The 17,458-nt window shown below is 34.6% G+C and overlaps 1 pseudogene; it reads right to left on the bottom strand.

Moving 5' to 3' along the window:
- Positions 1 to 14,230: 14,230 nt before the first annotated feature.
- On the bottom strand, positions 14,231 to 15,423 carry LOC149183277 (uncharacterized; annotated as a pseudogene).
- Positions 15,424 to 17,458: the final 2,035 nt, after the last annotated feature.

The raw sequence follows: 17,458 nt of genomic DNA, 5'->3' as shown, positions 1-17,458 counted from the left end.
AAATATATGACATTTGGGATGGCTTGTTGGACGAGTAGCAAATGTCCTCGTTGTTTCCAAATAAAAGAAGTTGTAGCATTTATTTTTGGCAGCTCCATTATTTTAAGGGACTTTACAAGCCTCTTGACTACATATTGAAGAGATGACATTTTGGGTGAGACCTGATCGGTCAGTATCAAGTAGCAATGCTCCTCGACATATAAAGATATGGCCTCTCTTTGTCGGCATCTTCATTGTTTGGTTACAATTATAATAGAAAAAATTTCATAACTCTCCATGTAATTCTTTAAAGTGTGCTAGCTCAATGGAAGAGCACCCGCTTTACAAGCAGGAGGTTGGTGGTTCGATTCCACTGTGCACTAACATGAATTAATCAACGATTTTGTAGTTTACTTTTAATTAAATGTTTTTTATATCAATTTATTTCAATGGTGATATATTTCTGGATTCATTGTTTTATATTGTCTCTAGAGAGACAAAAGTGATCTTCAAATAAAAAATTTATTGTCTCTAGAGAGAAAATAGCTAGTATTAAATACATATTGTCTCTAATCCGAGTGTTGTCTCTAGAGAGACAAAAATGAAATTGTCTCAAGAGAGATAAAAATGAAATTGTCTCCTAAGAGACAATAATGTTTGTGTTACATATTGTCTTTATAGAGAATTTTTTAAGACTAATATTTAAGACAATGTTTTCTAAGACAATAGACAATATTTTCTAAGACAATAATCTTTAAGACAATAATTTTTGAGACACCTTATTAAAGACAATTCACAAGTTTTGTTTTGTCTCAAGTTAAGACAATTTATCCAAAAATTGTCTCAAATATTGTCTTAAAACCCCCCTTTATGTAGTAGTGTTTAGATCAACATTGATGATTTAGTGGCTCATGGGGTTGCCACTAGATGTGCTATACATAAAAATATGGTAGAGATGTTGTATATGGGGGTAGATCTCACATAAAAATGTCTACATGTAAACGTAAACATAAACATAAATGTAAACAACCCAGTATGCGAGTAGATCTTGAATAAAAAATATGTATGGTAAATAAATAAAAATATAAATAAAGTGGATTTATGGTAAATAAATAAAAATATAAATAAACTACAAGTATTGTAAAAAACTATAAATATAAAGAAACTAGAGGTATCATAAATAAATAAAATCTCTTTTTATATTTAGTCGAGAAACCTCTTTCCATTTTTATAAAAGAGGTATGATAAATTAATAAAAATATAAATAAATGAGAGGTATGGTAAATAAATAAAACATTTTTTATATTTACTCCATAACTCACCTTATATTTAAGTACACTCAAACAAGAGGTTTTATTTAGGTGAAGTGTATGGCCCAAATATCATGGGCCAAATTATTATTAATACCATGCAAGAAAACATTATTAACTCTAATATTAGTATTAATAAAAATAAAGATGGAACATGGTATTGAGCCATGGTATTGAGAAACAATGGTATTGACCAATGGTATTCACGTGGAATGTAGCCTATTTAAAGGGGGGAATTAAACGAAAATAGATCCATCTTTACTCTAGATCTACTTAGCCCGAGAGAGATCAAATATCGTGATATGGAAACGAGGATAGAGTAAAAAATATTTGATCCCTTAGTAGATCAAGAGTAAAGATGGATGTTGTAATTTAATGTTACTTAAACATTTTAACTCGATTAAAAAAATCAATTATTAATTTTTATAAATTACTACTAATAGTTTTTAAGCTCGGATTATGATAACTCATGGTATTGACCCATGGTAATACCATGGTATTCATCTGAGTGTAGACTATTTACAAGAGAAATTCTATTAGCTTAGATCCATCTTAATTGTGGATCTACCAAGTCTTGAGAGTGAAATAGACTTGATCCTTGTAAGAGCTTGGTAGATGTAGAGTTAAGATGGATATAAGTTGGTGTTTATGATAATGAAGATATTAAATAGACTTAGGTAATTATATTGTAAAAAACATCTTGAGGTGAATGGTTAAAGATAATTTTTATTCACTTCACAAAATTTAGTAAAAATTACCAGTATCTCCATTAATATTGGTTTTTCTGATTTAACACAAAAAAAAAATTCAAAACAGTGAAACCTTGTCACTCTTTCCGCGGCACATTCACAATTGTTGGATATAGATTTACCTATTACTCTTGCAAACCATTTGTCAAACGTTTCTAAATATGATATGTTCATGAAATAGTAAGGTCGTGGAGATTTTCCTATTACTCTTGCAAACCATTTTTCAAACGTTTCTAAATATGATATGTTCATGAAATAGTTATAAGGTCGTGGAGATCGTAGGCTGCTCTGATTTCCCATGAGCCGTTGGATATAGATTTTCCTCTTACTCTTGCAAACCATTTTTCAAACGTTTCTAAATATGATATGTTCATGAAACAGTTATATGGTATTGATGTTGGATTAGTTGTTTGAAAAATGTGTTGGTTTGTACCACATTTCATCTTCTCTAGTATTCTTAGTTAAAGAATGCAAGACGTATGATGGTAGTGAATTATGCTAATAAGCAATTTAGATTGGGAGAGATGTACTTAAATTTTATTATTTAATTGAACATTTCCAATTAAAAATTATAATAAATCTACATTTATATATTTATATATTGATTGGAAAACTTCTCACTATGGATATTTCTTTCCATTAGATCCCCTTCAGGCCTTTGGGATACCTATGACTTTCTTATATTATATAGTTGGGGCTTGCTAAGTGTTAGCATGTTGGCGCAAAGTGATGTATTGTGATGTATTTTTTTCATCTCGCAGTTGGAGTCTTGGAATAAGAAAGAAATTTGATTTGCATTTATTGTAACTCGAGAAATTAGATACTTCTCTCGCATATCCTTATTTAAAATGGACCTATGCTCGTAAATATCTTAATTCAATGTTAGGTTCAAAAAGTGATCTTGCATACAATAATGCCATAAATTTTTATCTCATACACATGATAATTCATTATGGATATTTCTTGAGTAGATATGTCAACAATCTGTAGGAATTTAGCAGTGTCATGTATTACATTCCCCCTTATTTAAAATGGATCTATGCTCGTAAATATCTTAATTCAATGTTAGGTTCAAAAAGTGATTTTGCATACAATAATGTCATAAATTTTTATCGCATACACATGATAATTCATTATGGCTATTTCTTGAGTAGATATGTCAACAATATGTAGGCATTTAGCAGTGTCATGTATTACATTCCCATAATAGTGCAATTGGCTGGATTTGCATGGAGCTCAACTTCTGTCTTATTTTCCATGATAATTGGAGCAAGTTGAATCCATAGGTCATCATGGAAAATAAAGTAGAAGTTGAATTCCATGAAATTCCATCCAATTGCACTTTTGTGGGCCTGTAATATATCACACTGTTGATGCCTCTAGATTGTTGGAAAATCCACTGAAGAAATTGTCGGAATGAATTATCATGTGTATTAGATATAAATTTATGGCATCCCAAGATTGTTGGAAAATCCACTGAAGAAATTGTCGGAATGAATTATAATGTGTATTAGATATAAATTTATGGCATCCCAAATTATGCAAGATCACTTTCTGAAATGAACATTGGATTAAGTTATTTACCATCATAGATTCATTTTAAATAGAGATTTAGCATGATCCGAGAGATCCAATTTCTACACTTGCAATTTTTTTTATGATCTAATATTATTTAAATGTTTTGTATACTCATTTTCTTTTCTTTTTTAAGATTTAAAAAAAAAAATACTTCGAGAGATATGAGAAAAATTTCAACTTGGACGGACACCATTACACATCTATTGGGGCTTTTATGAAACCACATTATTTAAACATTTTGTATAGTTTTTTATTTTTTTATTTTTTTCAAAATTTTTATTTTAACATACATAAAGAAAAGTACAACATGGACAAACACCCTTGCACATCATACTAGGCTATAAAATGAACATCTAGACTAAAAAAAACCTGAAACCGAACAACGGCAATAAGTGTAAATAGAAGGATTTCAAATGGATATGATTTTTATTTTTCCACAACTTAAATGTCATACCACATTATGCTATAATTTTTTTCGGGTTCCATTAAAAATAATTTAGAAGTTTCCCATTACCATTTTAAAAAGGTGTGGGTAAAGGAGGTTATGTAGGAGTCCCTTCCATGGGTTGAGCTGCGTCAAAATGCCAATGCATCTTCTATTAAGACCAATATTGGGTTTGATTCTTGGGTTTGCTTATAATAATAATTAAATAGTATTATGTTTGTAACTGATGTAATGTTAATTATGTAATTGGTTTACCTTTTAGTAAGGTAGACACACTAAAGGGATATTTCATGTGTAAGATAGAAAGCTATTAAATTAATTATTAATCTATTTTGTGGTGTAGATTATTCATATAAGTTGATAGACATCAGTGTCAACTATGGTTTACCTTTTATTTCTTTATGAGGTTTATGTCCTAATTGAGATGCTCACTTTGACTCTTCTTACCTCTCTCAATTACCTTTCATTTCTTGGTTGTAGGCAAAATGGTTGTCCTCGTTTATACACCAAAAACTAAAACCTAAAACATGTGCAACCAAGAACTAAAACCTTAAAGCAAAATATAAAATCTAAAACTAAAAATTAAACCTAAAAGTAAAACCTAGACGTGAAACTAAACTTACAAGTAATACTAAAAGATATGAGAATAGTAAAAAAATATAAAACTAGAACTAACAAAAGTCTATGAATGAATAATAAAATATAATTAGCAAAAGTCTATGAATGAATCATAAAATATAATTAAAATATTTGATGATTACAAAATTGCTTTAATATAATAAAAAAATCAATTTATATGTCAAAATTATAAAATATAAATTGTTTCACATTTAGTAAATTAAGAGGTAAAATAGAATGAAAATTTTAGGTATTATAAAGTTAAATGAAAATTAAAATAAAAAGAAGATGGCTCACTTGATAAATTATTATTTTAATAAAAATCTAAAAGAGTACCCATAGCCTTATTAGTTATTTTGCATGAGTCAAGCTTAAAGTGTGGTAGGAGCTCTATCATAGGTTTCCATATGTGCAATTTTTGGTTGAATTGAGACTTGGTGCATCTTTATTTTAGACTTATCATCCTTATTTTTTTAGGGGTTTCATATTTTTTAATCTTATGCAATATTTAATATCCAATCATCTTGTACTAAGTTGTGTTACAGGATTTGAATACATACTTCTAGCTTATTTTAATATGACCCAAGAGATAATTTCAAAAGATATTTTCCTAAGCTTCCCAAATTATAATTAAGGCATGTCAAAATTATCGAATCAAGAACTTTATCAATTGTTGTAGTTTAGAAACATAAATTGTATTTTCTTGGGAATTGATTTTTCCTATATATCCAACATATGAATAAGAGAGGGAAAATAACAAATAAACTCTGAAAGCCATTAAGAGATGGATTAAGTATTTTGCAAAAATGTGCATTTAATAGGATACAATAATACCAATGTTATTAATCATTTTCAGTTAGCAACAAATATATATATATATATATATATATATATATATATATATATATATAAAATAACAAATTGTATATATATATCTATATATTAACAAATTGTGCATATCTATCTATCTATATCTATATATATATATATATATATATATATATATATATATATATATATATATATATATATGACTAACCAATTAATGAATATATATGTACAATTTGTTATTTATGACATCTTATTAGTTAGAAATAACTTGATATTGACATTTGTGTTCCTAGGAATCTTAGATATTTTAAATTAACAAAGGAAATTGTCATAGAAAACAAGTTCTTGGAACCCGTCTTCTATACAAGGTGAGTGAAAAAGTTCATAGCATGGAATTCTCTTATTGGCCACACATCCACAATGTGGACCAATGATAGGAAGACAAATGGCATTATCCTAGTGAAATCATGTGGTAGCTACCATGGTCATGACATGGACATAGTGATGATTTGGCATGTAGGCAAGTGACATGTGACATGTTGATTTGGAGTTTTTAGGTGGTCAAGTAGGCCATATTAAGCTTACACATGCCACTACTCAGAAATGGACATGTGGTGATGGTGACATCACTGGATGATGTGGCAGAACTTGAATTTTGTGCAAAGGGGTTCATGTTTGGTGGTCTTTTCTCGTTTTAAGAGAATTCCCAAACTGGTGGAGAAACCACGAAAAATGGAAAAGCTCAAAAGAGAAGGTGCAGTTGATGGTTCCACAAATATTGGAGCCAATATGCAGGGCATATGCGATAGTGTTAATTCATCAAACCTGAGAAACAATGTTTGGAGAAAGTGTTTGGCTAGTGTGGTCCCTTTGTCGATAGGAGCTATGAGGTAAAGAAATTTCATGACACCAATGATAGACTAGAAATTTGAACCCCAAGTTGTTGCGAGAGGGTGCAGTGTAGTTGAGGTCCTGCGAGATGGAGGTGGGGAACAATTCATCCCCCTGCCTTGGAATGCTCACATCTCCCTTGATACCAAGCCCAAGGACTCATCCATCAACCGCATGGTTGCCCCAACACCTACTACTAGTAACATTTGTCTCCACGATCCTCTATCGCGGCGAGGTCCTAGGTCACTTTGGTATGATCTTGACTTGTCAAAATATTTATACCCAATACACTTTTACAATTTATGAAAAAACTAAAATATAACTTACTTAAACCCATTAAATAAAATATGTAGAGTCTTTCTCCACATAAATTTACTTTATATATCCATTACCTTCTAAGTCATCAAATAAATAATAAGAACACACTTTAAATGACACTTGCTAATTTGGATGACTATGAAGAGAAAAATATGTATTAGCACTTGATAATGATTACAATAATGAAAACAATGTTGCATCATTTACCATTCTAAGTAATCATTAAAAAATTCAATAAAGTAGTAATTTGGATAAATAAAAAAGACATGTAATAGTTCCCACGTGAAAACAATGTTACATTATTTACCATTCCAAGAAGTGATTAAAAGATTGGATAAACCATTCTAATTAATATTAAAAGATTCTTTTACCCTCATAAATAATGATTAAAAAATAAGATGATTAAAAGACTCATTTAACATTATAAATAATGATTAAAAAATTGGATGAACTATTTTAAGTAGTGATTAAAAGATTCATTTACCATTGTAAGTAATGATTAAAAGATTCGATGAGGTGATACGCTTTATACCTCACCAGTTATAACATGGTAAAAGGTGTACTTCAACCAAAAAGCACCCAACCACTTACATCGTAGTGTTTCGACCAAAAAAAAGCACCTCACCACTTTCTCACGGCGTGAAAGGTGGACTCGACGAAAAAGCACAAGCACGGAATTTTAATTCAAATTAAAATTCCGAAAACAAAAATTCAAAAAAATATGAAGTCATTCCCTCTGTTAGACGCCATCAGAGAGTGTGGGAGGCTGGCTGGCTGCACAACAGAGGTCGGGCGGCTGTCGTAACAGCCATCTGTGAATTTAGAAGCTTCCCATTCCAGCCATCTGTGAATTTAGGAGCCTGGGAAGTTTGATCATATAGTTGTCTGTCATTTCTCTGCCCGGCTAAGTCATTTCTCTGCTGCCTGTATTTATTACTGCTGCTCAACCACAACATTTTCTGGATCCGTTCACAATGGTCATTCTCTGAGTCTGAAATCAGCCATATTGGTCAGCTCGTTCTCAAGTCTAAACTTGGCTCCCACAAGAACTTCAGCTTCCAAAATGTCGGTCTACAAGCACCCCAGAAAGAGGCTGTGTATAAATGGAAAGATGGGTGGCTCCTCTGCCTTTCAGACAGGCCTTTGAGGCCTTTGTAATTGCAAGAATCCTCTGGGTTTAGAGGCTGCATTTATATGGAAAGATGGGCTAGCTCCTCTGCCTTCTAGACAGGCCTTTGTAACTGCAAGAATCCCCTGTGTTTAGAGGCTGTGTATAAATGGAAAGATGGGTTAGCTCCTCTGCCTTCGAGACAGGCCTTTATAATTGCAAGAATCCCCGGGGAAACCCATGAAGTTCTTGTATATGATGAATTCTATCATGGATTTGGGTAACCCAGATGACGTTGTGGACCGTGGAAGCCATGGTTCCGTGTATAATGGCATCTGAGACGATGGCACAGCCGTTGCTATCCAAAAAATACACTCCGCAGACAGGAGACTTATAAAAGAAATGAAAGACGCTGGGGAGAGTGAGACATCGGAATCTGGTGAGATTAATTGGAGTATGCTCAAGTTTCCATAAAAAATCTTTGGTTATGGAGTTTATGTCGCGGGAAAGCCTTGATTAACATTTGCATTGCAATGAAAATAATTCCGAGTTGGGTTTGAAAAGCCGGCTGAGCATTCTCAAGGTCGTTGCCCATGGGTTGGCTTATCTTCACGATCACCGCCCTACGGCCATTGTTCATGGCGATCTGAAACCTTCCAACGTTTTATTGGATGAGACGCCGACCGCCCATGTTGGAGATTTTGGTACTTAACGTCTGATGATCTCTGCAGCAGAGCATGACGATTCAACGGCAGCCTCAAGAGACAGCTCAAGTCCTGTTATGAGATCTATCGGTTACACTGCACCAGGTAAATACAGATTGACGAGAATTTGGTGAAGGAGATTAGAAAGGAAGAAGATGATGAAGTTGGAGCTGAACATTTACGTCGGAGGAGCATACAAAATTTTGACAATCTCGAATCTAAATTTTTGTAGATCGCAGAAGACAGACCAGAGGTTTAACATTGGTGGTGAGAATGGTTTCTACTGTTGGCAATTATGATTTTTCTGAGTGGTTTTTTGTCCTCTCTTCAACTTCTTTATTTCTATTTTTCATGACGGGATTTCCTCTTCCTCTTCCTTTCTGATTCTCCCTGTGATCTTCTTCTTTCCTCCTGTTTTCTGTTTCTATCTCTGAGCATCAGTTAGTCTTTGCTGGAGTCTAGTAGTGGAAATATTAAGGAAAGTCCTAACAGCTGATATGTTGGTTATGGGTTTGATATTTGCTATTCATTTACGCACTGATTTGTGAAGGAAGGTGGAGGATCTTTATTGTTTTCTCTTCTTGATGCAGCGACGGTTTCTGAGCTGGGTTGGTCTGATTTTACCCGCTGTCTTCAGAAAATGAAGACAAGGCACCGTCGGAAAGGCTTTCAACAGAAGGTTCATCTCTTCACCTCTTGGCTTCCTCTCTTGGCATCGTAGAGGAGAGTTCACAAACATAGCCTCCTGTCTCGGCCCAGCTCATGGAACGATTGCAAAGCAGCGCCATTCCTCTGTTTCTTACTAAGACATATGACATGGTGGAGGATCCTTGCATAGACCCAGTCGCCTCCTGAAGCAGCGCGGGCAACATTTTTATTATTCGAGATCCCCATCGATCCTCTCAAAATCTGCTGCCGCGTTGTTTCAAGCGCCAGCTTAACACTTAAGTGAGTTTTTCTGTTTCCTTCAATTTTCAGGGACATTGTATTGCTTGAACCATTTTGTTTTGGTATTGATTCTGTGGAGTATATTGTTTTTCTTTCTTTTGTATTAAGCTTTAGTATAGTTGTTAGTTATTCGTCTTAGCTTCTGTGTCAAAATTCCTTTTACATTGGTTATTGAGGTTTGGTTACGAGGTCAGTCCAGGACGTCAAATAAGTCCTGTATACCATGGGGTGGCAAAGTAGAACATGTGCGCTATGATCTGCAAACTCGTCCATAGAAAGTCCACTGGTGTCATCCTGTTAAGTTTCATGGAAAATGATCCTCTGACGCACCATATTCTAGATAACTCCTGAGGAAATAATATTTATCCATCTATGTATCAGGAACAACGATACGAGTTCTTGAATTAATGCTGTACCAATTTGAGGTCGAGCACCTCAGAAATGTAATCCCCTGGTTCAACCAATAGAAAACTGGCATATAGATAACATGACCCCTCTGTTCATGTTGCACTTACCAACCAGGAACAACGATGCACTTACCAACCAGGAACAACGATACGAGTTCTTGAATTAATGCTGTACCAATTTGAGATCGAGAACCTCAGAAATGTAATCTTCTGGTTCAACCAATAGAAAACTGGCATAAAGATAACTTGACCCCTCTGTTCATGTTGCACTTACCAAGCAGTAGAAAACTGGCATATAGATAGCATGACCCCTCTGTTCATGTTGCACTTACCAACCTATTTCTGGTACCTAACGTGGTAGATGCAAGCACGAGAGACCAGCAGGCAATGATGCAATGATTAGTCGCACGTATAACAGGTAGAGAGCTTTGGAAACAACTGAGAACTAAACTGGTGGTTGAATAGAACGAAACACACGGAGAGGATAAAAGATTGGGTAACACCATGCAGAATATGGTAAAAGATTGGGTAACACCATGCAGAATATGGTGTAACGACCTTGAAACCCTTAAAATAATTTGATTAGTCATGTTATTTGACCTTTTGAGATTCAAGATAACACGACAAATTAACTCAACGTCCATTTATAATTCCTTTTCGTGTCTATGATGATGACAAGGCGTTCCCTTCCATTTCGTCTAATATTGATGTCATTAATGTAATTCTCCTAAATTTAAAATCATATTTAATATTGATAATGAACATATATCATTTTGACAGGTATTTCCCATATGGAATCAATAGGATGCTTGATGGGGCTGCAACAATTTTCTTTGCATACATTGGTTTTGATACAATTGCGACTACTGCTGAAGAGGTATGCTTTGGCCTAATTAATTTACATTACAATATAAAAGGATAACTCCATAGAAGAACAAAGGAAGAGATATGACCATAACACAAAAAACCTTAATTAGTTGCACTTATTGACAGAGATACTTAATTGGTTGTACTGGATTAGAAGCAAGTACTGCAGTTTTGTTGCATTTCTTTTCCTTCGATTTTCCTTTGCAATGGGGAGTCATCATGGAAATTTTATCATCCTCGAACAAATAGGATGTTCTATGGTTGAAAGAGGCTGAACTGTGTCTTTTTTCCTAGTATTATCCTTGGGCATGGGAGCTTCTCCTGCCATCCCAAACCTTTGAACCAACTATATGGTGATGCAATTCTACACCATTCCACCAAGTGGGGTTGCATTTTCTCCTTTATGTGCCAAATCTTCACTATTGTGATGTCCCAAAGTCATCTAATTGTTAAGAGACTTCTTTATTGACTTTGTCCAATGGTTTTCATTTTGATAAAGAGGTAGGTGCCATCATATCGAAGGAGAGCCTTGGATCCCAAATGATAAAATATTCTAAAATTGTAGAGTGGCTTTCTTCAATAATGTTTCCCTACTTTTCCTTCATTTTCATTTTATTTGAGTTTAATCCATTTCCCCTACATCAAAGACTTATCATGGAAATTTTTACTATCCTTGGAATGAATGGAATGTGTGCTATAGTTGAGAGATCTTGAAATTTTGTATTTTTACCTAGGATTATCCTTGAGCGCGACACCTTCCTACAGCATCCCATTCTCTTTGTGTAAGGGCTTTGAACCAAATATATGGTGATGCAATCTTGCACCATTGCAACAAGTGGGTTGCACTTCCTCTTATACATTTTGGTGGGTGCCCTTGAAAGGACCAATGTGGTGTCCCAAGGGGATATTTCTTGCCCTAGGTTGCAATCTCACAAGATAATCTATGCTGATTATAACGACATTCCGATCAGAGATGATATACAATATATGATGACGTAACCAGGTAGTAGTTTTCATAATACAACAATACTTCACCTTTCTTTCAATTCTAACAGTTACCCTTAGGGCTATTGGACCAATACTTCAAATTGCCTAACAATCACGACAATGATATTATTGAAAGCACAACGAGTATAACATTCCACCCAGAGTTCATACAAAGGAACCAATTTACAAATCCAATACATCCTGTAGCTTAAATTTCTTAATCTAATTCTAATGTATCAGTCAACCCTTGTTGCCTTATTCTATTCTTCTGACCTAGTAAATGGATGTACTCCCTTACGATATTTCCAAGAGTACTCTCTTGCCATACTATGGCCTTGCTTTTGCAGGAGATAGGCACACATGAATTATTAACTGGACCGCTCTCAGCCCTGACCTTGCAGCTGCCTTTTTCTTCCAGGAAAGGTATTGATCAAACAGATGAGGATTTTTGTGCCCTAATTGTGATAGGCCGAATCTCATGCGGACCTTTGCTTATAGAGTAAGGGCCTTGCTATCCTCTATAAGACCTTCGTATCTTAGAGGAGACCTCCCGCTGCCTAAATTTCCTTCAATCAATAGTTTAGAGGTCAGTTGAACCACAAGAATCCACAAAGTAAGTCCTGTTGTCGCAGAATCAGACCTTTGGTGACCAAACAAACCAAACCATAGAAAAGACCTTCATTGTTCCAATGTTTGTTGACCAAGAAAAACCACAGGGAAATCTCTTCTTTGCTTGCCAAACCAAATAAGAAATGTCTCAATATGTGGGTTGCAATAGAAATGAGAAAAGAGAGGAGATTAGCTAGGGTGGAATCTCTCACTACTGAATCTAATCAAAGAGAGAGGATTAGCTAGGGTGGGATCACGCCCACTTATGTCCAAAACTAATTAATGGAAAACGGGTCTTAAAACCCTCATAGCCGAAACTCAAAAGAAATAAAGATATTCCATTCCAAATCAATGATGATACAAGGGTTCCATCTCTTCTTTATTTATAGATTCCTCATGGGGCTCTCTCTTCCTTAATCTAATGTGAGGGGTTATTAGGGTAGCCCCCAATTTTTGCTTTTTGCTCCAACTACCCCAAATTTACCCAATGTTTCCCTAGAACATTGGATAATAGGTTTCCCCCTTTATCAAAGACTATAGCCTATGAGGTTGGATAGTCTATTTCATCCTCCCTTGGGTAACTAATCCACAGGGAACATTACAGTCCCCCTTCCCTCACATTGCTTGTCTTCAAACAATTGCACGTTTGGGTGATATTTCCTTCAATTCTCAAGAATGAATAACTCCCTTTGATACTTACAATTGCCATAGCAAGAAAACCAACACCCTTCTTTAGTTCTTGTAGACCAATAACTAACATGCTGGTTGGAGATGTCACCATGCAATAGTCACTGTTTCCATTCATTGGTTTATAGTTCAATCCTAGGTCAAGAGTACAAATATGTGCTACTGGCTACTGCTAAAGCAAGTTCTTCTTTTAGACATGCGTTTTCAACCTCCATTTTACTTGTTCTAACAATTTCATCACTGTCACATCCTTTATCAAACATCTAAGATTATATTCCTTACTAGAATTTATAGAACTATCTTCATTTGCGACTGAATGATAGCTACCACTTTAGATGAGGAGAACGAGTTTTTCACATGCTGATTATGTTCAACCTTAGGCAGTGGCCCTACTAAGGCTTCTGGAGCCAAGCATGTTATATCTGCATCATTAATGCCAATCAATTTGATGTCAAATAACCCCATAGCTACTAGGACATCCTGAGGAGTATGTGAAAGAAAATATTTTAAGGGTTATCTTGGTCTGATCACTTCAGAGTTTCTTATTCTATCCCTTGGCTTGCTTGCCTTATATGGAGTTTTGTCAATGTCCTCCTTCTAGCCGCCTCTATAAAGCAATCTTGATATGCTACACCAATTCTGCAACTCAGTTCAACAAATATCTCATCCTTCTGGCTTTCTGGAGTCTTCAATGCTTCTTGTCAAATAGAATTTTCATTAACCCATTGACCTTGTAATTGCCTTAAACCAAAGTTCAAGGCACCAATTTCTTCCTTAATGGCATGCACATTCCTTTTTGCTGGAAGGATCTGATTTTTCAGGGAATCCCACCATGGATCTAGAATTTTATTACGTTCCTGAATTCTCTCAATGTGACCAAATGATTCTTTCATGTCACATAACGTGACTTTCTTCTTGTAAAATAATACTCTTTTGCTCAATTTTGTTTTGTACCTGGTTAATCTGCTCATCAATTTTTTTTAACCTTAGTCTTTGTCCAACATTATTCATTGGGGTAGCTGTATCTTTGTATCTTTCATGTTTTATGGTTTTACCTCGACCTTTCTTACAAGCTTTTCTAGACCTTTCTCCAGTATGATTGGTCTAATTTTGGGATTTCAAACAACTAGATTATGTATTACTAGACAAGCTTGCTTCTGCATTAGGTGCGTTTAATGGTTTTCCTCCATAACTTCAGCCCACTTGCATTTCCTCAAGGCTCAAACATGAACAGAATATTGACCACCTCCCTTTGGCTTTGTCTCTTTTACTGTTGCATCCCCTTCTGCAACACAACCAATCATAAACTGTACAACGACCTTAGCTCCATTCTCAATAATATGCCTTAGTGGTATCTCTAGTGGTGTCTCTTCATATTTAAGAAATTGAAGATATGTAAGCATATGAAAAGAGTGAGGAAGGACGTTTATTTGATCATTTCTAATATCTAACTCTTCAAACATCCCAAAATTTCCAATAGATCGTGGGAGCTTCTGTAAGTTAGCAAAATTGCTGCCAACATTAAGCTTAACAACATTTGTGGCAAGGCATAAACTCTTCGGTATCAATTCCATTTCATTAAAGCTTACATCAAGTTCTTTCAAATAGGTTAAAGAACCCATGGTTGACGGAAGGCTCTTTATTCCGTTATAGTTCTATGTTAGGACTTGTAATGATTCAAGCTTGCCAATAACTTTACGCAGAGCTTTGAGTTGATTGTATTTTGCTCGAAGCTCAACAACATATTGATCAATTCTATACGGTAGCTCTTCAATTTCATTTGTCTCAATACTCAGTCTTTTCAAATTTCTAAGTTGTCTAACAGACTCAGGCAGTGATGAAAGTTGATTTGAACTCAAGTCCAAGGATACAATCTGAGAAAGATTTCCAACTGAAGCAGGTAGAGTCTGTAAGTGATTGCCATGCAAGTCTAGATCGGTTAGATTGGGTAACTCACCAATGGAATCTAGAGGATCCATTAGCTGATTTGCATGAGTATCCTGTTTGTTTAACTTGGAAAACCCTTCAATTTTCCTAGGAAGGGTCACTATCCTATTTTCAGACAAAATGATTTCAGTAAGATTATTAAGCTTTCCAATTGAGTCAGGCAACCACTCAACTTTTCCCATCAATATTCCTTGAAGATCGAACTTCTTAGCACCTTTCTCGACATTTATCTCAATAAGGCTGGCAAGCTTTATTAAACTGAGCTTTTGTTCCCCTTCAACATTTATCTTGTCTATAATCAGTCCCACAAAACTCTTGTTTTCTACTTTGGCTCCTATAGAATTCCTTTTACCCTCTTTGACATTCTCCTCCCCTTTAGATCCACTCATGACAGAGTACCTGTTAACAAGTGTTGGATTGCCAATTTCCCTAGAATTCATAATGGCATGAATGTCTCAATGTGGTCAACATCATTGACATCAGTTGCCTTGACGGAGCTAGTTTCTAGGGAAATTGAAATTTCTTCTAAAACACTGCCTGTAAGGGTTGAGATTGATAGAAGGAACATTTTGGGACTTTTCCATATAAGGGTTGAGATTGATAGAAGGAACATTTTGGGACTTTTCCACATAAAAACCACGACAAATTGGGAGGATAATATGGATGGCAACATCTCTAAAGGAGGGAGGGGGAGAAGAAGGGTCTACCCCTTTCTAGATCAAATTTGTGGGACTCAATGCGATTAAAGGCAACACAACATCAACTCCTAGTAGGGGAGGATACGCATATTCTTCTTTTAAAACAATGGCAACAATGCCCTTAATGGAGGAGGGTATTATTGTTTTCAAAAAACTAGTAAGTGTGATAGATCCCACTTCCTTTAGCAATACTAGGTTGTTGGTGGAGAAGACTTCTCAGGGCATCATGAGCTTGGGGAAGGAGGTACCAAGGGAAAGGGCCTTGCTAGTTGACATATATTTATTATTTCCTTTCTCATGCAAGAGTCTCTTTTCGTTACCAAGGAAAATCGATGAGTATTAGCCTAGTGTACTTGGTCCAAATTCCAAATGTATTGTATTTGTAATTTGTCCTTTTGTAATTTATATGTCATATGTCACCTACCTCATTGTAAATATTTCATATGTGACTTGGTTTAAGATGATCTTTCTCTTTATATATATATATATATATCTATATATATATATATATATATATATATATATATATATATATATAAAGAGAGAGGGATATTATCAACTATAGAGTGTACATGTGTCATGTGACAATCTCCTTTGTACTTACATCTGTTCTTTCTTTTGTGAGTGTCGTTATTATTGTCTAATTGCACACATATCATATATACAACAAAATTCCAGGATTGAAATTACCTAGGGACTAATAGTTGAAAATACACGAGGATGGACATGATTTAATAGAGAGAGTGTAGCCATGTCATATTAACACCTTTCCTAATCCCTGAGGAGACTAATATTATTTCCATATGGGAATTATAATTCTTCTTGTCTCTTATAAATCTAAGATATGGGAATTACAATCCCACTAGAACACATAAATGCCAAAATTTAAGGATAGTTACAAATCAACATGGGATAAGAGTTACATTCCAAATTTGGTTTGTAATGTATGAGAAAAAAAAATAAGCTGCACATGTTTCCAAGAAAAAATTATTAGAAGACATTCGATGATCTGTTTAAGCTTCTTACTATGGGAATTTCTATAACCCTAAAGGGTAGCGCTTTTTGTTATGTACTTTTTTTTTTTACTGTTACATTGGGAGTTACTCTACGTATTGCTTGGCATAGAACAGATAGTGGATTTTTATCTGTCTTTTGTTGAACCTTTTTGATGGCTCGATAAAGAATTCAATAAGCCAATGATCTTTTTCCGTTTTTAAGAATACGGATAACCACCATGTTAACAAATCGATTATGATAAATAGGATCGGATATTGCAGTTTTTTTTTTTTTTTTTTTTTCTGCAGTACTTTGTCGTGACATGAGTGTGAAAAGGGTTCAGGAATCTATTTCATAAAGGCTGAAAATCATTTATTTTTTCTTTTTTACTCCATACACTAATCCTCACCATGCTAGACTTACAACAACCATTTGAGATTAAGGAAAATGGCTTTGACTATGCTATTGCTGCAATCCTCACTCAACAAGGACATTCGATGGCCTATCATAGTGAAACACTCTTTGATATTATTTAGAGACATCCCACCTATAATAAGGAGATGTACTCCATTGTGTAGGCCTTCTGACAATGGAAGCATTATTTTATGGGGAAGGAGACTCAAAACTCAGCAAAATATTCTCCCTAATCTAATGTAGTTGATTAATTCTTCTCAAGGTATAATGTCTTGTTAATATGACAAGCAATGTTGTGTTTTTCTATTATACCATTGATGATTTTTGTAGGTGTCACTAATAGCATGGAAAAAATCACAGTTGCTGT

Source organism: Pinus tabuliformis, chromosome 3_2, assembly GCF_031772625.1.
Source record: "Pinus tabuliformis cultivar Carrire ecotype Pingquan chromosome 3_2, CPIR1, whole genome shotgun sequence".
NCBI lineage: Eukaryota > Viridiplantae > Streptophyta > Pinopsida > Pinales > Pinaceae > Pinus > Pinus tabuliformis.
Note: the sequence above shows the minus strand (reverse complement) of the source record. Positions and strands in the feature narration are given on the sequence as shown.